Here is a 22,715-nt window from a genome sequence, read left to right on the forward strand (position 1 = left end):
TACTTATGGCAAACACCGATTCGACCTTCTCGGTCCACCGTTTCAATCCGATCGGTCCTTCGGTTCCATCAAATTCCAAAGTTTTGCAGGCAGTGAATTCTTTGTAGGTGCATTCTACACGATTTCCTGTACTGCTAGATCCAAGGTTATTGTTGGTATGTAGCGCAGCCTCTACTGCGGCTATGTTTGAAGCAAGAAAAGTACGGAATTCCTCTTCATTCATATTCACGGTGTGTCGAGTAGTCGGTGCCATTTCCTTCAAAATAGTCAAATGGAACAAGTTAATCATACAGAATATTAAGAGTAGTTAATAGTATTTCGTAGCATAATATGAACTCATTTATAAAAGCTTTTTCTTCATATTAGCGTTTTATAAGTTTAAATTCGGGTAGTACCTACCCGTTAAGTTCATACTTAGTAGCTAATATACAATTCAACTACTACAATTCTATATGAAAAACTGATTATAATAATATTTCGCGTTTAAACTTTTACACAATATTTTACAAACTTACAATAGCGCTTATTTTACATATAGCATGAAATATAGCACACAATAAATTTGATATAAGATGGTTGTGAAGATAATTCTAGCTAGTACACAAGTCGTTCAGCAAAGGCAATAAAGACACGTAATTCATACGTCCAGAAACAAATCATGCATTCTGGTTTTACTAGGACTACTTCCCATCCTTGGTCTTGTGGAACATAACCGTTATGGCCGTTGATAAGACAACGTGTTGTAACATCGTCAAAGGGACGAGGGTTACGTAATGTCCAACAGTCCCGTAACAATCTAAAAACCTCATTTCTTACCCCAATTACCGACTCCGTCACTTGTGGGAACGTTTTGTTTAATAGTTGTAGCCCGATGTTCTTGTTCTCACTTTGGTGAGAAGCGAACATTACTAATCCGTAAGCATAACATGCTTCTCTATGTTGCATGTTAGCCGCTTTTTCTAAATCACGAAGTCCAATATTCGGATATATTGAGTCAAAATAATTTCTTAACCCATTGCTTAAAATAGCATTTGGGTTCCCCGCAATATATGCGTCAAAGTAAACACATCGTAACTTATGGATTTCCCAATGTGATATCCCCCATCTTTCGAACGAAAGCCTTTTATAAACCAAGGCATTCTTGGAACGTTCTTCGAATGTCTTACAAACTGATCTCACCTTAAATAGTTGTGCCGAAGAATTCTGACCGACTCTAGACAAGATTTCATCAATCATGTCTCCGGGTAGGTCTCTTAAAATATTGGGTTGTCTATCCATTTTGTGTTTTTATACTGTAAAATAGACAAGAGTTAGATTCATAAAAAAAAATACTTATTAATACAAGCAATTTTTACATATATCATAAAGCATAAGCACACTATATTACATATATTACACCACACGAATACAACTATCTTATTCCGACTCGCTTGTTTCTTCTTCTTCGGTTTTGGTTCATTTTGCCAAGTTTCTAGGGATATATGATGTTCCCCTAATACGAGCCGTCGTTTTCCACATTGGTTTAGAAAAACCTGGTGGTTTAGAGGTTCCCGGGTCATTGTTACAACTTAAGGACTTCGGGGGTTGACGATACATATAAAGTTCATCGGGGTTGGAATTAGATTTCTCTATTTTTATGCCCTTTCCCTTATTATTTTCTTTTGCCTTTTTAAATTCAGTTGGGGTAATTTCTATAACATCATCGGAATTCTCGTCGGAATCCGATTCATCGGAGAATTGGTAATCCTCCCAATATTTTGCTTCCTTGGCGGAAACACCATTGACCATAATTAACCTTGGTCGGTTGGTTGAGGATTTTCTTTTACTTAACCGTTTTATTATTTCCCCCACCGGTTCTATTTCTTCATCCGGTTCCGATTCTTCTTCCGGCTCCGATTCTTCTTCCGGTTCCGACTCTTCTTCCGGTTCCTCTTCGGGAACTTGTGAATCAGTCCATGAATCATTCCAATTTACATTTGACTCTTCATTATTATTAGGTAAGTCAATGAGACTTGTTCTAGAGGTAGACATCTATCACATAATATCAAACGCGTTAAGAGATTAATATATCACATAATATTCACATGTTAAAAATATATAGTTTCCAACAAAATTTGTTAAGCAATCATTTTTCAAGTAAACACGGTCGAAGTCCAGACTCACTAATGCATCCTAACAAACTCGATAAGACACACTAATGCAAAATTCTGGTTCTCTAAGACCAACGCTCGGATACCAACTGAAATGTCCCGTTCTTATTGATTAAAAATGTTCCATATTAATTGATTTCGTTGCGAGGTTTTGACCTCTATATGAGACGTTTTTCAAAGACTGCAATCATTTTAAAACAAACCATAACCTTTATTTCATCAATAAAGGTTTAAAAAGCTTTACGTAGATTATCAAATAATGATAATCTAAAATATCCTGTTTACACACGACCATTACATAATGGTTTACAATACAAATATGTTACAATAAAATAAGTTTCTTGAATGCAGTTTTTACACAATATCATACAAGCATGGACTCCAAATCTCGTCCTTATTTAAGTATGCGACAGCGGAAGCTCTTAATAATCACCTGAGAATAAACATGCTTAAAACGTCAACAAAAATGTTGGTGAGTTATAGGTTTAACCTATATATATCAAATCGTAACAATAGACCACAAGATTTCATATTTCAATATACATCCCATACATAGAGATAAAAATTATTCATATGGTGAACACCTGGTAATCGACATTAACAAGATGCATATATAAGAATATTCCCATCATTCCGGGACACCCTTCGGATATGATATAAATTTTGAAGTACTAAAGCATCCGGTACTTTGGATGGGGTTTGTTAGGCCCAATAGATCTATCTTTAGGATTCGCGTCAATTAGGGTGTCTGTTCCCAAATTCTTAGATTACCAGACTTAATAAAAAGGGGCATATTCGATTTCGATAATTCAACCATAGAATGTAGTTTCACGTACTTGTGTCTATTTTGTAAATCATTTATAAAACCTGCATGTATTCTCATCCCAAAAATATTAGATTTTAAAAGTGGGACTATAACTCACTTTCACAGATTTTTACTTCGTCGGGAAGTAAGACTTGGCCACTGGTCAATTCACGAACCTATAACAAATATGTACATATATATCAAAGTATGTTCAAAATATAATTACAACACTTTTAATACATTTTGATGTTTTAAGTTTATTAAGTCAGTTGTCCTCGTTAGTAACCTACAACTAGTTGTCCACAGTTAGATGTACATAAATAAATCGATATATATTATCTTGAATCAATCCACGACCCAGTGTATACATATCTCAGTATTGATCACAACTCAAACTATATATATTTTGGAATCAACCTCAACCCTGTATAGCTAACTCCAACATTCACATATAGAGTGTCTATGGTTGTTCCGAAATATATATAGATGTGTCGACATGATAGGTCAAAACATTGTATACGTGTCTATGGTATCTCAAGATTACATAATATACAATACAAGTTGATTAAGTTATGGTTGGAATATATTTGTTACCAATTTTCACGTAGCTAAAATGAGAAAAATTATCCAATCTTGTTTTACCCATAACTTCTTCATTTTAAATCCGTTTTGAGTGAATCAAATTGATATGGTTTCATATTGAACTCTATTTTATGAATCTAAACAGAAAAAGTATAGGTTTATAGTCGAAAATATAAGTTACAAGTCATTTTTGTAAAGGTAGTCATTTCAGTCGAAAGAACGACGTCTAGATGACCATTTTAGAAAACATACTTACACTTTGAGTTTAACCATGATTTTTGGATATAGTTTCATGTTCATAAGCAAAATAATTTTCCCAGAAGAACAACTTTTAAATCAAAGTTTATCATAGTTTTTAATTAACTAACCCAAAACAGCCCGCGGTGTTACTACGACGGCGTAAATTCGGTTTTACAGTGTTTTTCGTGTTTCCAGGTTTTAAATCATTAAGTTAGCATATCATATAGATATAGAACATGTGTTTAGTTGATTTTAAAAGTCAAGTTAGAAGGATTAACTTTTGTTTACGAACAAGTTTAGAATTAACTAAACTATGTTCTAGTGATTACAAGTTTAAACCTTCGAATAAGATAGCTTTATATGTATGAATTGAATGATGTTATGAACATCATTACTACCTTAAGTTCCTTGGATAAACCTACTGGAAAAGAGAAAAATGGATCTAGCTTCAACGGATCCTTGGATGGCTCGAAGTTCTTGAAGCAGAATCATGACACGAAAACAAGTTCAAGTAAGATCATCACTTGAAATAAGATTGTTATAGTTATAGAAATTGAACCAAAGTTTGAATATGATTATTACCTTGTATTAGAATGATAACCTACTGTAATAAACAAAGATTTCTTGAGGTTGGATGATCACCTTACAAGATTGGAAGTGAGCTAGCAAACTTGAAAGTATTCTTGATTTTATGTAGCTAGAACTTGTAGAATTTATGAAGAACACTTAGAACTTGAAGATAGAACTTGAGAGAGATCAATTAGATGAAGAAAATTGAAGAATGAAAGTGTTTGTAGGTGTTTTTGGTCGTTGGTGTATGGATTAGATATAAAGGATATGTAATTTTGTTTTCATGTAAATAAGTCATGAATGATTACTCATATTTTTGTAATTTTATGAGATATTTTATGCTAGTTGCCAAATGATGGTTCCCACATGTGTTAGGTGACTCACATGGGCTGCTAAGAGCTGATCATTGGAGTGTATATACCAATAGTACATACGTCTAAAAGCTGTGTATTGTACGAGTACGAATACGGGTGCATACGAGTAGAATTGTTGATGAAACTGAACGAGGATGTAATTGTAAGAATTTTTGTTAAGTAAAAGTATTTTGATAAGTATATTGAAGTCTTTCAAAAGTGTATAAATACATATTAAAACACTACATGTATATACATTTTAACTGAGTCGTTAAGTCATCGTTAGTCGTTACATGTAAGTGTTGTTTTGAAACCTTTAGGTTAACGATCTTGTTAAATGTTGTTAACCCAATGTTTATAATATCAAATGAGATTTTAAATTACTATATTATCATGATATTATCATGTATGAATATCTCTTAATATGATATATATACATTAAATGTCTTTACAACGATAATCGTTACATATATGTCTCGTTTAAAAATCATTAAGTTAGTAGTCTTGTTTTTACATATGTAGTTTATTGTTAATATACTTAATGATATGTTTACTTATCATAATATCATGTTAACTATATATATCCATATATATGTCATCATATAGTTTTTACAAGTTTTAACGTTCGTGAATCACCGGTCAACTTGGGTGGTCAAATGTCTATATGAAACATATTTCAATTAATCAAGTCTTAACAAGTTTGATTGCTTAACATGTTGGAAACATTTAATCATGTAAATATCAATCTCAATTAATATATATAAACATGGAAAAGTTCGGGTCACTACAGGGTGAGAGTTCAAAAATTACTTGGGTAAAGTAGGATGAGTGTCTCTTGCCTTACGATGAGGGTGGGTTAAATATTGGGTCTCTTCGTGGGAAAAATCTTGCACTTTTGGGGAAGTGGTTTTGGCGGGCGAAAACCGAGCCAAATTCACTTTGGGTTTCTGTCATTAAGAGCATTTACGGTTCTAATGGATTACTACCTCCTACTCGCTCTTCCGGCTCGCTAAGGGGTAGTAGTGTTTGGTCTAATATTTGTCGTGCAGGTATTATGATTGAAAAGATGGATATTGAGTTCGCATCCTCATTCTTGAAAGCAATTGGAGATGGGGAAGATACATTATTTTGGGAAGATTCTTGGATTGGCAGTTCTCCTCTCAAACATAGGTTCTCGCGGTTATTCCATTTGGACGAAGATTCGAGTGCCAAAGTTATAGATCGTGTTACTTGGATTGATCGTCATATTGTTTTCAACTTTTGATGGCAACGTGATGTTTTGGGTCGAACTCGAAATGACCTAGAGTCTCTCGTGGAGCTACTAAATGTTTATGTGAAGCAAGATAAGACTACGGATTCGTGGATTTGGAACCTAGCGGGTAATGGGATATTTACTACAAAGAAGATGGCTAAACTCATAGATGAAAAATTTCTTAATATTGGTTCTAATGCTAGAAATGATGAATTCTTGAAGAATGGATTGGTTCCTAGTAAAGTCGCGCTATTCATATGGAGGGCATTAAAAAGGCGGATCCCGGTACGTATCGAACTTGATAAAAGAGGTATGGACTTGGATTCCGTTAGATGCCCCCTATGTGATGATGATGTTGAAACCATTGAGCACGCGTTGATCTTTTGTCGTCATGCTATGGATATTTGGGTTAGGGTCTTTAAATGGTGGGGATTGGGAGCGGTTTCAAACTTAAGCATAAGTGAAATTTTTTGAGGGAAATGTAACCGCTCCTTATCTCCAAATTGGTCGTGCATTTGGGAATCTATCGAGTGGACTTGTGGATATTTAATTTGGAAGAATCGCAATCAAAAGGTTTTCTCAAATTCTTCTTGGAGCGGTCCTTCGGGGTTAATGGAAATTCAACTCAAGTCTTTTGAATGGGTCTCTAATCGCATCAAGAATCGTAGATTGGATTGGCTAGGTTGGATCTCGGATCCTTGGTCTTGTCTTGTGTAGCGTAGCATCTTAGTAGTTGCTCTCTCCGCAACTTTTTCTTCTCTTTGTATTGTCTTGTTTTATCGTTGATCTTTCGTTGTTCGGGTTTCCCCCCTTAGTGGGCTTGTGTTAATATATTTGCTTTTCGAAAAAAAAAATATCATAAATGATATGATGTATACAACAAAATATTGATAGCTAACAACGATATGATTTTTATCTTTGGACAAATTCTATACAACAATAAAACTATTCACTATCGTAACGACACCAAGTGTCGCATAAACAGTTGTACTCACAAGGGGTACTACTATGCTACACTGATTTTTTTTTCTTTTTTAACGTCCCCTTACTTCCCTACAACTTTTCCTAAATGCCCGCACAACAACACTCTCTCAATTTTTTTTCCTTATTTTTCCTCACAAAAAATGTCACCCCATATTATTATTTTTTTACTCCTAAACATTCTAAGTTGTGTCAGTGTTTTCTAGCAACAAATAAAAGCCTAAAAATATAGTAGAATATTACCATAACAGTTGCCGGCCATTGCGTAAATGGTTTGGAAAGAGTGGACAACATTTTGATGACTTTCAGGCCGAAAACTGTTTAACGATATAGTAGCGTTAAAATGACACTAATCCGCCGCAAAGCGCGGACCACAAATCTAGTTAAAGGACTACATATGAAAAATACTGCACTACAAAGTTCAATACGTAACTTTTATCTTTCATCTAGGTAGGTTTAATACGGAAACCTTCATTCTTCAATATTTTACAGGAAATCAAGCAGGCCAAAAGATGAGTAGCAAGCTGCGAACTGGACCCCCAAAACACGCAAACAAATACTCATGAAACCTTAAAGCGGGAGTCAAAATCAACGAAACTGAAGTCGGAGGTAGGTTCATGATGGTTTCCAGTGGTTTCCAGCAGTCATCTAGATGCCTCTGTTCCAGCTGCCATGTAGATGTTCAATGTTGCCAGCTTTGAACAACTCATACGGAAGTAGAAAAGTTGAATACGATGACGGCCGCCCACCTTCCACGTTCACACGTCACCTTCCTCGTCCACACCTATCTACCGCTATAAGATCTTAGCTATAAATAGAGGTGCAAACCTCATTTGTAAATCATCCCAAATCACTCAGAGAAGTGTAATCACAACCTTGAGAGTGTGTGTGAGTTTGAGAGTTTTTTTTAGAGTTTTGTAAATACTCGTGTAATCTATTCTTGTGAGTAATAGAGTTATTTTTCTCTCAAATTTGTATCTCTCAACGTCCAGGCGATCCTCTCTTCCCAACAAGTGATATCAAGAGCTTGATTAGAGACGTTGGTCGAGCTTTGGGTTTTCTGAAATTTTCTCAAAATTCAATTTTGAGTATACCATTGGATTCGTCTCGTCGAACCGAGTCCAACGCAAAAAAACGGTGACTTAAACGGAGTTATAACGAGCCAAGAAAACGCGGTTAAAGTTTGGTCAACTCGCCGGAGAAGACGACCGGTGCCGGAATTTCGCCGGAGAAGAGAAGTCCTGTAGCAGTCATGTAGCAATTCACTGTAGCAGCTGGCGACAATGTAGCAAGTTCCTGTAGCAGTACTGTAGCAATTATGATATTTTACAATTTGGTCCCTGAAATTTTCAGAATTTCATTTTTGGTCCCTGAAGTTTATAACAAATTATAATTTTGCCCCGTAAGTGGAATTTAAGCCGCGAAGTGTCTATTCCACCATTTTCAACCGTTTCGGACATAACGGTGATATCTGTTTTCTAAAATTCAACCCCGTTAGTGTTGAAAAATTATTTGTAAGGTGATAATGTCCACAGAAGAGTCAACATCATCTTTCGGAGCTATGATTATGCTCACAGCCACAAACTACACGTTTTAGAAACCTCGGATTGAAGATCTCCTCAGGTGTAAGGATTTGTTTGACCCTATTGAATTGAAGGGTATAAACCCTGATTCCGCCAAAGAGATAGATTGAAAGAAATCAAACCGAAAAACTATTGGTCAGATCCGTCAATGGATTGATCATAGTGTCTTCCACCATGTTGCACAAGAGACAGACGCATATGTCCTCTGGAAAAAGTTGGAGGACATGTACCAGGCCAAGACTGCTCGGAATAAAGCCCTGTTGATGAGGCGTTTAGTCAACATGAAGCTTAAAAGTGGAACTTCAGTTGCCGAGCATACCAGTGAGTTCCAGAGCTTGGTCAACCAGTTATCGTCTGTAGAGATGCCACTTGGCGATGAAGTTCAGGCGCTACTGCTACTTAGTTCCCTTCCCGATAGTTGGGAAACGCTGGTAGTAACACTCAGCAACTCAGCCCCGAATGACAAACTTACCATGTCAATGGTCAAGGATGCCCTATTCAGTGAAGAGGCAAGGAGAAAGGACATGGGCACAGATCAGACTCATGTCTTTGTGATATTGCATATTTTATACACATTTTTCTTAGCGATATCGATCATAATTTAGTCCGTTCGGATACGGTTTGGTGTTTATTTTGATGATATTGAGAACGTCCAAGTTTGAAGAGCTAATTGTTGAAAAGTGGTGTTTTATGGAGTTTTTGAGGCATGTTGGTAATCGATTATTATTATTGGTGCTCCTGGGTTGGAAATGTTAAGTAAATATCGGGTAGTTTGGTTTTAAGTTATTATTAGTATTGAGAGAGTGCAAAAGAGACGAAGGAATCAGTTTATGTTGATTGTCGCGGCGCGACAAATGTGTTCGCGGCGCGACGTTTGGCTATTTTCCAAATCAGAAGTTGGTTTAAAAGGGGTTCCAGTTTGTGTGTTATGTCGCGGCGCGACCATTATAGCCGCGGCGCGACCGTCTGTCGGTTCAGGTAATTTTGGCAGGTATAAAAGGCCCGAAAATACCCTAATTTATCATTCTTCCATCCAGACGAATTATAGCAGTTTTTGGGCGATTTTTGGTGATCTTTGGAGAACTCCAAGGTCATTCAATCACTTCAATCATTCCAGATTCAACCTTCAATCCGTTCATCATCCGCGATTGCTTATTTAATTAGGTTGATTTCTTTGTCATAAACAATGAATTCTTTCCTTTATTTATTTGTGATTTTGGTTTTAGCCATGAATGTTGGCTAAGCTTTTAATGTTTGTCTAGATTGAATATTTGCAAGTGTTTGGATGATACTTTAATGTTTTATTGATTAATGCATGATAATTATGAGTTTTGATTAAGAACCATTCTTGTGGGTGTTGATTATTGTTACTAGGTTGATTAGTGAATCTTGTTTGAACAAAAGGAACCCTGTTTCAATTTAGTGATCTAATTTCCAATTGATTTGTCTTAACCGATTGGGTGCTTACTGGACCAAGGGGGTAAACCAGGTAACATTGATTGAACGAAATATGGGTGAATTGTGTGGAGCGAATGCGTAACCAATTGAATCTTAATCTTATAATTAGCTAATTACTAAGTCACAAACGAAAGAGGTCTTTGGTGAAAGGGAACCCTAAGCCAATAAATCATAGTTTAACGTGTTTGCTAAAAGAGAACTCTGGGTAAACCGACTCTGTAGTTGCGTGCATTGATAAATAAAACTAGAGCTTAATAACAAATCATCCGACACTGCGAATAGGAGATCTAGGCGAACATTCTTTTATCTATTGAATTCAAATATCTTTATTTTCCGCTGAGTCTGCTATTTGATTTACTTAAACTTAAAAACCCAAAAATATTGTCTTTTACTTTTGAACTATCTTTGATTTGGCTAATCGTTAAATAGCCGCAAAACAAATATTCTCGTACTTTCAATTTTCATAGTTTAACTTAGTTTATTTTATTAGTTACAATCTTAATTCTCACGTTTAAACTGTCCTTGGAACGATTTCGGAATTACCAATTTTATACTATTACACGATCGGGTACACTGCCCGTTAGTGTGTAGTAATCTTTTAACCGGCATTTTTCATTATAAATTATAGACACGATTTTACACATCACTTTGTCATAGAGAATCGTGGGAGATAACGTATGAGTAGCAAAAACAAATGGAGAGGCAGAAGCAAGAGCAGGGGTAGGTCTGCTGATGACAGAAAACCATTATATAAATGTCATCATTGTGGATTAGAGGGACATATGAAGAAGAACTGCTACAAATTGAAAGAGGAACAACATCAGAGCAGTTCACAGCCGAAGAATAAGAGTGGAGAAACATTAGTGACTATCTCTGGTGAGGTAGCTTATTGTTCAACCCATGATGAGACATGCCTTCACGTCTCACGAGAAGACATGAAATGGGTGGTAGATACTGCAGCATCCTACCACGTGACTCCATACAGGGAATACTTCACAACATACAAAGCTGGAGAATTTGGAGCTGTGAAGATGGGAAATTCCAGTTCCGCTGAGATTGTCGGAATTGGTGATGTCAAGATAAAGACAAGTTCCAGGAGCACAATCACTTTGAAGGATGTCCACCATGTGCCAGATCTTCGGCTGAATTTACTTTCTGGAGTAGCTCTAGACAAACAGGGCTATGATAGTCATTTCAGTAAAGGCACATGGAAATTGTCAAGAGGCGCTATGATAGTCGCTCGGGGACACATTTGGGGCACACTGTACAAGACTCATGTGAAGATCTGCACAGACAGTATTAATATTGCAGAAAAAGAAGCTTCACAAAATTTATGGCACCAGAGACTGGGTCACATGAGTGAGAAAGGGTTGTCTACCCTAATAAAGAAGAAGCTCATCAATGTAGACAAGGACGCTGCACTAGATCCTTACCATCATTGTCTGTTTTGTAAGTAGCATAGAGTCTCGTTTAATTCCTCTTCAAATAGAAAATCAGAGTTACTCAGTCTGGTACACTCTGATGTTTAAAGTCCCTTAGAGGTTGAATCAATTGGCAGCAATCGATATTTTCTTACGTTTATCGATGATACTTCTCGAAAGGTGTGGGTATATTTCTTTCGGACGAAGGACCAAGTGTTCGATTACTTCAAACAGTTCTATGTCATGGTAGAACGTGAGACAGGAAAGAAGTTAAAGTGTCTTCGATCCGACAACGACGTTGAATACTCTTCCAGGCATTTCGATGCCTATTGCAGATCATATGGCATCCGACATGAGAAGACAGTTTCACGTACCCCTCAACACAATGGTATAGCAGAAAGAATGAACTGAATAATCATGGAACGTGTTCGGAGCATGCTCAGTATGGCTAAGCTGCCAAAGCCATTCTGGGGAGAAGCAGTCAGAGCCGCATGTTACTTGATCAACCGATCTCCATCAGTACAACTGAATTTTGAAGTTCCGGAGAAACTTTGGTCTGGAAAGGATCCATCATACTCTCACTTAAGAGTATTTGGATGTTTGGCGAACGCACATGTATCCAAAGAGCTCAGACATAAGCTAGATGCAAGGACCACTCCATGCATATTCATAGGCTATGGAGATGAAGAATTTTGATACAGATTATGGGATCCAAAGGAGAAAAAGGTGATCAGAAGTAGGGACGTGGTGTTCCATGAAAGCCAGACAATAAAAGATATTGAAAAGCCCACAATATCTCAGAAGACAAATGTTGCTGCTCAGGTGCCAGAGGCAACAACAGAATCATTCATGAGAAATGAATTTTCAGTGCAAGAAGAAATGCCAGAAGTAGAAGATAATGAGGAAAATGATGGTACTGAGCAGGGGGAGCCACAACCCCATCTGCCAGACGTTCCAGAACCATCACAAGGCCAAGATGATGGTGGATCTCCTCAGAATATTCCAGAAGTTCGTAGATCTGAACGAAGCCGGATTCCATCGAGTAGATATCCAGAATCCGAATGCCTTCTACTTACTAAAGATGGAGAACCAGAGAGTTTTCATGAAGTAGTAACTCATAAGGATAAAGAAAGATGGTTGCTCGCAATGCAGGATGAGATGGATTCTCTGCAGAAAAATCAAACTTATGAGATTGTAGAACTTCCACGCGGGAAGAAGGCACTGAAAAACAAATGGGTGTTCAAGCTGAAAAAGGATGGTAGTGAAAAAGTGGTGAAATATAAAGCACGACTTGTAGTCAAAGGATTCCAACAGAAGAAAGGGATTGATTTTAACGAGATATTTTCACCAGTAGTCAAGATGACTTCAATTAAAGTCATACTTGGATTGGTCGCAAGTATGAACTTGGAGCTTGAACAGATGGATGTAAAGACGGCTTTTCTTCATGGATATTTACATGAAGAAATTTATATGGAGCAGCCAGAAGGTTTTGAGGTTTCAGGAGATAACCTCGTATGCAAGCTGAAGAAAAGTTTATATGGTTTGAAGCAGGCACCTAGGCAGTGGTACAAGAAGTTTGACTCGTGCATGGTGAGTCAAGGGTACAAGAAAACTGCAGTAGATGAGTGTGTCTACATTCAGAAGTTTTCTGGAGGAGATTTCATTGCTCTTCTACTATATGTAGACGATATTTTGATCGTAGGGAAAGACGCAACGAAGATCGACCAGCTGAAGAAGGAACTCTCGAAGTCTTTTGACATGAAAGACTTAGGACAGGCTCAACAGATTTTGGGAATGCAGATAACCCGAGACAGGAAGAATAAAAGGTTATGGCTATCTCAGGAGAAGTATATTGAATGAGTGCTTTCACGTTTCAATATGAATAATGCCAAACCTGTTAGCATTTCATTAGCCAACCATTTCAAGTTAAGAAAGAGTTCTTGTCCCTCATCCAAGGAAGAGATCGGGGAGATGTCTTCAGTACCATATTCTTCAGCAGTTGGAAGTTTGATGTATGCGATGGTGTGTACAAGGCATGATATTGCTCACGCAGTGGGAACAGTGAGTTGTTTTCTCTCGAACCCCGGGAAAGAGCATTGGAAGGAGGTAAAATGGATTCTCAGATATCTTAAAGGTACAAAGAATCTATGTCTTTGTTACGGGAGAGCTGATCCAATCTTGGAAGGCTATACAGATGCGGATATGGCCGGAGATCCTGATAGTAGGAAATCTACTTCAGGATTCATTTACACTTTTGCAGGAGGAGCTATTTCATGGCAGTCAAGACTACAGAAGTATGTTGCATTATCCACAACTGAAGCAGAGTATATTGCTGCCGCAGAAGCTGGAAAAGAAATGTTGTGGTTAAAGCGTTATCTTCAAGAATTTGGAATCAAGCAAAAGGAGTACAAGGTATATTGTGACAGTCAGAGTGCTCTAGATTTGAGCAAGAAATCCATGTACTATTCCCGTACAAAACATATTGATATTCGCTATCATTAGATACGCGAGGTAATTGATCGACAACTGTTGAGACTGGTGAAGATCCATACAAAGGAGAATCCTGCGGATATGTTAACAAAGGTGGTGACTCGAGAGAAGTTGGAGTTATGCAGAGACATAACTGGAATGTTGGTTGATTCGGCTGGAGGGGGAGAATTGATGGTTTCCAGTGGTTTCCAGCCGTCATCTAGATGCCTCTGTTCCAGCTCCCATCTAGATGTTCAATGTTGCCAGCTTTGAACAACTCATACGGAAGTAGAAAAGTTGAATACGATGACGGCCGCCCACCTTCCACGTTCACACGTCACCTTCCTCGTCCACACCTGTCTACCGCTATAAGATCTTTGCTATAAATAGAGGTGCAAACCTCAATTTTAAATCATCCCAAATCACTCAGATAAGTGTAATCACAACCTTGAGAGTGTGTGTGAGTTTGAGAGTTTTTTTAGAGTTTTGTAAATACTCGTGTAATCTATTCTTGTGAGTAATAGAGTTATTTTTCTCTCAAATTTGTATCTCCCAACGTCTAGGCGATCCTCTCTTCCCAACAGTTTCGGCCGTTATCGGAGATCACCGGTGTATGCCCCAAGTGTAGAGATCAAATTGATTGCAACCGCAAATACGGCAAATACGGCAAATACAAACCCCTTCCAGAATCCGCTAAATGGTAAGAACAAATTTTAAATTTTTGTATTTGTGTTTTGGATGTGTGGAACTGTAATGTAATGATTACTGATTTTGTAATTGATTTTGTGATAGCCAGAAATGTACGAAACGTGCTGTTCGTCAGTCATAGTATAATCTCTGTGCAGGTTAGGGTTTTTAAAATTATGTATGTATCGTTTAATTGATTTTTCATTGCTTTATTTGCAGTTTGTTAGTAATGAATTTAAGCTAACATTTCAGATTGTGCTAAAGAGCATCATGTATGTGCTAAATGCTCGTGCCATTTTGAACGAATTGTTGGAAGGTATGACAATGTTTCAGTTTCTGTTGATTTGTGATATGAAAAGAGGATGAGTCATATGGCAATCTAACATAGGTTACTACACATCTTTTCTTAAAAAATTTGATGATTAAGTAATTAAAACAATGATGTTTTTGAGTTGTACAATGTTTGTAATATCATTTTGATGTATAATATTCATATGTGGTGCCTATTGATGAAAATTAATATTAATATTGACACAAGCCCTTACCTTCGCTTATGCCGAAAGATATTAGTTTGTTGATCTACTACCAACTGATCTTCTAGGTAAAGGAATCATCTAAGGTGCCAAAAGGTCCCCTTATAAATAAGTAGGGCTTATAAAATTATACATTGAGAATGTAAAAGATGACTAACGTTAGAGTATTTGCTTGCAGAGATATTACTGAAGTAGAGGCTGTGTTGTGATGATAAAGGGAGTAGCCTCATGGTGGTGAGGTAGAAGCTAGTGATAGAGATAGATGATGTATTCAGACTCCCGAGGAGAATTTGCCTTAGATTGGTAAAGGCGTCATTGAGGCTTCTGAGGAAAATAAGCCTGAGATGGGTGAAGGAGTTATTGAGGCTCTCGAGGAAAATCAACCTGAGATAGATTTAGGTTTGGGTGACGATAACTGAAGTCTCGAAGAGTTTGAAGAGGCTATTAATGGAGAGGATGTTAGGGGCACCAAATCCTGAACAATCTGAGATTGGTGCTCCTAGCATCTTCTCCATCATTAGCCTCTTCTGGATCTTCGCGATTTCCACCATCGCCACTCAAAGTTAAATCTATCTCCGAGTGATTTTCCTCAGGAGCCTCAATAACACCTTCACCATCGCGGGCTGATTTTCTTTGGGAGCCTCAATAGTACCTTCATTAATCTTAGGTTGATTTTCTTCGGCAACCTCAATAACACCTTCATCTATCTTAATCACTAGTCTTTCCCTCACCTCACAAACCTGCTGCTACTCCCTTCATCATCACTACCACACCCCCTTTGGTACAAGTAAAAATAAACCAGAGGTTTGTTTTGCCTCCCCTATGCTTACAGTTTTAGGTCTCTTTAATGATACTCATGGAAACTAATATATTTTTTGCTTTTTTTTTGGGCTATTAATAACGCTCGAGAAAGTGATAAGAGATCCTTGCTTCGTGCTTTAAGTTTTGTTTTGTCTTTATAAGTATTATGCATCAGATTTTATGATCATTCGTGGGTAAAAAACGATGAGTAAAGAAGCTATATTAACGCTTTTATCATAACTTTGATTTTGTACCATCCTGGTAGTTTCTCATACAATTTTGATTCCTTAAGTTATACAATAGTTGTCATGTTACTAATTATGTGATGTTATTTATGTTTATTTTAATACTCTTTTTACAGATGAATAAAGGCGAATAAAGGCAAATCTGAAACAAAATAACAAGACCCAAGATAATCAAGATAAGGCTGGTGACTTGTTTAAAGCTCAATCACTTGAAGCATATGCAGTAGCTACAAGAGACGATGAAAATGAGGATGATAGTGAAGATGAAACCTAAGTAGTCAACTGAGATTGTTCTTAGTTTGATCAAATTAGGGTTAGGAATGACCACTTTTTATATATGTAAACATAGAGATAAATATTTTCTATTATTATAGCGGTGGTGCGATATTGAAAGTTTCTCCTGTTTTGTTCGCTACCGCTTTCTTTTACACCTAATTGGCTAATTTAAAGAATGAACGTTCTTGTATATGGTCAGGCATAGAGTAATCGGGTCAGGTTCGGTCCATGCTTGACATCAAAGAAGGGGGATTTAAGGGTCAATTGGGTTTAACTCTCCGGTCCGGAGTACCGTGAATAACCTCTCACGAGATGAGGATCTCTGCAGGGGTGGTTAAACATAGACCCACCATCGACGGGTTATCCGGTTGGCGATGGCTCGCGCTGAGTTGTAGGGTTTATGTTCAAAGAACGTTACCTGTATATCAAGAATATCTAGTTGAATGCTTTTGAGTCTGGTAGAGCGGGTAGAACGGCGCTATGTAATAAGCGCTCTTGTTAACAACAGTGTATGTGTGTATGTGAAGTGAATGTTCGATGCCTTTCTGCTGTGAACGAAGTCCGTTATTTATAGGGCAATCCTTCTTGTCTTTTATCGCCACATAATTAGGTTAAATGGATCGTGGCCTGCCAATAGTATGTCTTTGAGTGAGCTGACCCGGCAAAAGTAAAAAGTGTTCTTGTCAGACTTGACTTCTTGTCTGCCAGGTGCCTTCTGCCAGCTACAGCATCGCCTGACATGTACACGTTACCTTGGCGCTAGCATGGGATGCGCGCCAGGCCTGTGACTTGAGCGTTTACCCCTTTTGCGCGCATCACTCATAGCTCAAATGGTGATGCTGTTTGATGCACTACACGAGCTGATCGGGTATGCGTATCATTAAGTCCCCCCAATTCAATGGTATGCGCAAGAATTGCGCATGGCGTTGAACACAGCTTATGACCACCGTCTGCCTACTCTAAGCCAAGCATCTTTGCGTGTCGCATTATTTTCATTTAAATAATGTTTTGTCCTGCTGCATTAAATGCAAGGTAATTCAGGCGGCGTTTGTCAGTTTGCTACAGTGACCATACTGTCACTTCAGCCGCTTTTGGTTACCTCGTCTTTCTTCCTTTCCTATTTTTTGACATGTGGCTTCATCTCCACCGTTCATATTTTAACCGCCCTTTTTTAACTTCATAACTATAAATACCTCATAACTACTTCTCTTATTTTTTACTCTCCTTGTCTTCTTCAATTCTGCCAAATCTTCTCGGCCCACTCATTGCTTCTTCAATTTCGTTTTTAAGTTTTTTCAGGTTAGTGCGCGTTTAGTTTCTTTTGCTTACGGTCTTTTGAATTTATTGTTTAATAGATGGCATCTTCTTCTACTGGCGAGCCTCTGAATTGCGGGGCCATTAGGTCTATTATGATAGAGCGTCGGATTGCGCTTTTGATAGATTGGTATCCCCCTTTGGCTGATTTGAACCCCATAGCGCAACTACCGAATCAGCGCGCAAACACCGTTGTTGACGGTAAGGTTACCATGTACCGACAAGTCATGGTGGAAGGGAACGTGCGCTATCCTTCAACTCCTTTTTTCATGGAGGTTCTCAATCACTTTAACATTGGTCTTGGTCAGTTACACCCATACAGCGCGTGTCGGGTTACTCTTTTTGAGATGATTTGTCACCATTATCGGTTTCATCCCTCGCTTGCTTTATTTAAAAACGTGTTTTCGTACCGCAAAAGCCAAAAAAGTTGGTACGCTTTTGACGACGGGTTAACTTTGTGAAGCACCTGAAAGCCAGGGTGCGCAAGAAATGGAAATACTCGTTCTTTTATATTGATGATTCGTTTATTCCCCTTGCTTATAGAAATATTCGTGTGTGGCAAACGGACGAGATAGATTCGCGACTAAACGTCAAACCTCCCCTCTCCCCAGTTGATGCGCGAAGGATTGAGAACTTCTATAACCGCGAACTTCCAATTCGCCAATACAACAGCGATATCCTGCGGATTGCTAACATGTGTCCGTACCCGCCTGCCCTGCCAATTATCAAAGATGCCAACGATAATGGTAGGCGACATATGGGCACTAACTTCGTACTTGTTTTCTTTCTATTGCCTTCTTCTAACTTGTGTTTTTGAATTTGCAGAGATGCGTCTAGACATGCTCCTTGCATCCCGCGATATCAAGGGTGTTTATACTGAGACGCCCGAAATCGAAAATGAGGGCGAGCAACGCTCAAGTGCTGACCCTTTAGTTCAAGGTGATGGTTCTGGTGGCGCTGAGCAAAATGAGAGTCATGTAGGTGGCGACTCTCAAAGAGTTGATGCTGAGGGGCCCAATGTGACCGAGGCCCCAAATGAGAGCGGGGATAAGCGCAAGCGCGTCATGAAGGTAAAAGGTAGTTTTTACTTCATTTATGTTGTAAATGATTGCGCTGCTAACTGTTATCCTTTGTTTGCAGAGACCCATTTGACGTTCCATGGTATGAACGACCTATTGTCCGTTTCGGAGAAGACGGCGATGACTCAATTCAACTTTTCGTAGAGCGTTAAACTCCCCAACTACTTTACACATCTATCGCCCGAGGCAGTGTGGCGCTTTGATGTTCAGCTAACAATGTTGAACTTGATGCGTTCTCAATTTTTGCCTACAGGAGGCGAAGGCTCGTCTTGATGGCGCTGGTTCTTCCACTGCGGGTGCATTGACTGCTGATCAGGCCCATGATCACATCGTGTTTCTGAACTCGAAGCTCGAGGAGGTGTGTGACAACTCGGAAAAATTTCAATCAAATTTAAACTTAATCTTTATATATATATATATATATATATAAACTTGAAATATAATACGACTCAATTGTTATAACTAAAAAAAAATATAAAACTTTATACAAAATAATATTGTTGTTATATTATTACTTTTATTATTATTACTAGTATTATTGTTATCATTATTTATTATAATAAGAAAATTATGATTACTATTGTTTATTCATTATCATTATAAAAATAAGTATTATTATAAAAATATCATTTATTATTAACAAATTATTAATAAATATCATTATTTCTGTTATTTATATTAGTATTCTTATATTAAAAGCATTATTATTATTATTATTATTATTATTAAAACAATTATTACTATTATTATTTATATGATTATTATTATTATTATTATTAATATAATTATTATTAATTTGTATTATTATTAATTAATAAACTTAATAAAATAAAATACCTAAATTAGGTAAGATCACTACATATTTTTTTTTTAAATAATCATGAATCAGCATTTTTATTTTATTTTTCCCAATGTCTGCTTTATACATATTTTTGTAAAAAAAATTAGGTATTCAGATTTATTTTTATATATATATATATATTTCTGTCTGTTGATGGATTCATCATCGACCATCACCATTAACTTGTGATTAATTATTGTTGATACCTAATCAATGAAGCATTATTTATATCCAGAATCTGTTAGTCGAACTCACATAAACAAATCAGATTTTTTTTTCTTCCCTTCTTTCTCTTTTCTTCATCTTAATGGTCACATTTCGATTTCGTATCAAATTTAAAAATCTAAAAATGTAGAGTTAATAGGAATCTCATACTAAAACTATCTGGAAAGTTTCATCCCTAAATTCATCAAATTAAATTCGAATTAAAGAGTTAAAGTAATTTTTAAAAAAAAGTCAACTGTTTTGTTCATGATCAAATTCGAATTCAATTCGGTATTTCAGGTACAATTGATGTTTGAGATAGTTTCTATGAGTGATTTAGGAAATGTTTCATGAAGGAACCAAATTCTAAAACGTCTTCAAAATGAAAATCACGAATTTTTTTCTTCTAAAAACTACGACAGCAGCAGCAAAGCTGAATTCATTTTTTTTTTTGTACGATTTAACTAAATAATCCAACTCAAGTTGGTTATGATTCGTTTTCAAGTCCATGTCCAAATTCAAACCTGTAAAAGTGTTGATTTGATTTTTGTTGAGTGAATTAGGAAGAAGAAGAAGAAGATGGAACACGAATAAAAACGGTTTATATAAATATAAGTTTGATATTTAATCAGAAAAGCAAAGATGCTGGGATGGTTTGTAGTGGTGTCGGGTTAGCGAGAGGTCGCGGGTTCGAGCTCTGTCTTGGGCATATTCTTTTTAGAAAAACTTCTAAGGTAGTTTTCATTCTTATTTATTATTATTATTATTATTATTATTCTTATTTATTATTATTATTATTATTATTATTATTATTATTATTATTATTATTATTATTATTATGATTATTATTATTATTATTATTACAACTATTATTATTATCCTAATTAGTATTAATATTAGTATTACTATGATTAGAACAAGCATTATTATTATTAATATTATTTTACTAAATAAATACTCGTTGTATAAAAATATATACAAAACCTACAACAGAGCTATATTTATATTTTTATAATGAACACTGCTTAATTAATTATAATAAATATATTTAATGTACTATCTTCAAATAACATATAAAAATAACATATATATATATATATATATATATATATATATATATATATATATATATATATATATATATATATATATATATATATATATATATATATATATATATATATATATATATATATATATAAACATATATAATTTAAATAATAAAAATATTACTATAAGTAATATATTATACACAAACTGGGTTGATTAACATTATATGTTCAATATACGTATTAATATATAAATAATTGATATATGTTCGTGAATCGGAGGTCAACTATGCACTTGTTCAGTGCTGTCATACGCATAAATACTACAAACTATCATACAATATCGTGAGTTCATTTGCTTCCTTTTTATCTATATTTTTGGGCTGAAAATACATGCGCAACTTTTATAACTGTTTTATGATTAGATACAAGAACTCAAATGATAACTATATACATGTTGTTTGTTAACAATAAACGGTTACTGCTAATATAATTCGTTATATTAGTAAACATACTTTGTCTGCTGACAATAACGGTCACTATTAATATATTCATTATATTAATAAACATACTATAACGGTCACTGTTAATATATTCATTATATTAATAAACATACTATAACGGTCACTGTTAATATATTCATTATATTAATAAACATACTATAACGGTCACTATTAATATATTCATTATATTAATAAACATACTATAATGGTCACTGTTAATATATTCATTATATTAACAAACGTACTTTGTCTATTGACAATAATGGTCACTGTTAATATATTCATTATATTAATAAACACACTTCATTCTATTGATTGATTTTATATCAGTCAACCCTAAATTAAATCTTGTGGTCTAATGCTATACTGAACTATTGATTTATGATAAACCTATGAACTCACTCAACCTCGTGTTGACTTTTTAAGCATGTTTATTCTCAGGTACTTAAATGTTGCTTCCGCTGTATATCTGCTGCATTGATGATGATTGCTTGCTATGCTTGGAGTCTTCATTACATATCATATCAATTAAAGACATTTAATGCTCTAAATATAATGTAATCTATTTATCTTCCGCTGCAAAACGCAATAAAACGTCTCATATAGAGTCGTTCTCATTTATACAACTATGATTTGATATAATTAGTCACAAATACCCCAGACCTTATTTGGGGGTGTGACAGATTGGTATCAGAGCAGTGTTGTTGTAGAGAACCAGGATTGCATTTTAAGTGTGCCTTATATAATTAGGTACCTTAGCAATGTAGGACTACAACTTTCCTTGACCATAGTGCCTTTAATTATTGCCTTTAACTGTTAAATGCTACACTATACTTTGGAAACTTTACTTATCTTAGGATGCCGAGCCAATCTAAGAACTCTGCTCACTTTCCTAAGTACTATCCAATTTCGCCATCACATTTAAATGCGACACCATAATTTCTGAAATTCTCGACATTCTTTTGTAATCTATCATAGTTTTGTGTATTACATATGTATTATATGAAGTATTATCCATGAATTTTGAAACTCCTATATTTGTTACTATTCATACTCAAACGTATATAACTCCCTGTTATATCACGTACCTATATGCCTTATGCTTTTATACATCGGTTTGCGAACCGAAAAATGTCATTGGGTTATCACAGTATACGAATTGAAAGTCTTTAATCGAAAGATTATTAGATTACATACTTATCATTTTATGATCTCGATACGTCATACTGCCATTATTGGAGTATAGACACATCATATCTTATTATATCTTATAATATCTATCTCAATAGACTTTGCCTAAACACTTTTCCTAAATTTTC

The 22,715-nt window shown here is 35.9% G+C and overlaps 1 pseudogene; it reads left to right on the forward strand.

Moving 5' to 3' along the window:
• Positions 1-7,445: 7,445 nt before the first annotated feature.
• On the forward strand, positions 7,446-16,404 carry LOC139868702 (uncharacterized; annotated as a pseudogene).
• The last annotated feature ends 6,311 nt before the right edge of the window (positions 16,405-22,715 follow it).

The sequence above is a fragment of the Rutidosis leptorrhynchoides genome, chromosome 9, assembly GCF_046630445.1.
Source record: "Rutidosis leptorrhynchoides isolate AG116_Rl617_1_P2 chromosome 9, CSIRO_AGI_Rlap_v1, whole genome shotgun sequence".
Taxonomy (NCBI): domain Eukaryota; kingdom Viridiplantae; phylum Streptophyta; class Magnoliopsida; order Asterales; family Asteraceae; genus Rutidosis; species Rutidosis leptorrhynchoides.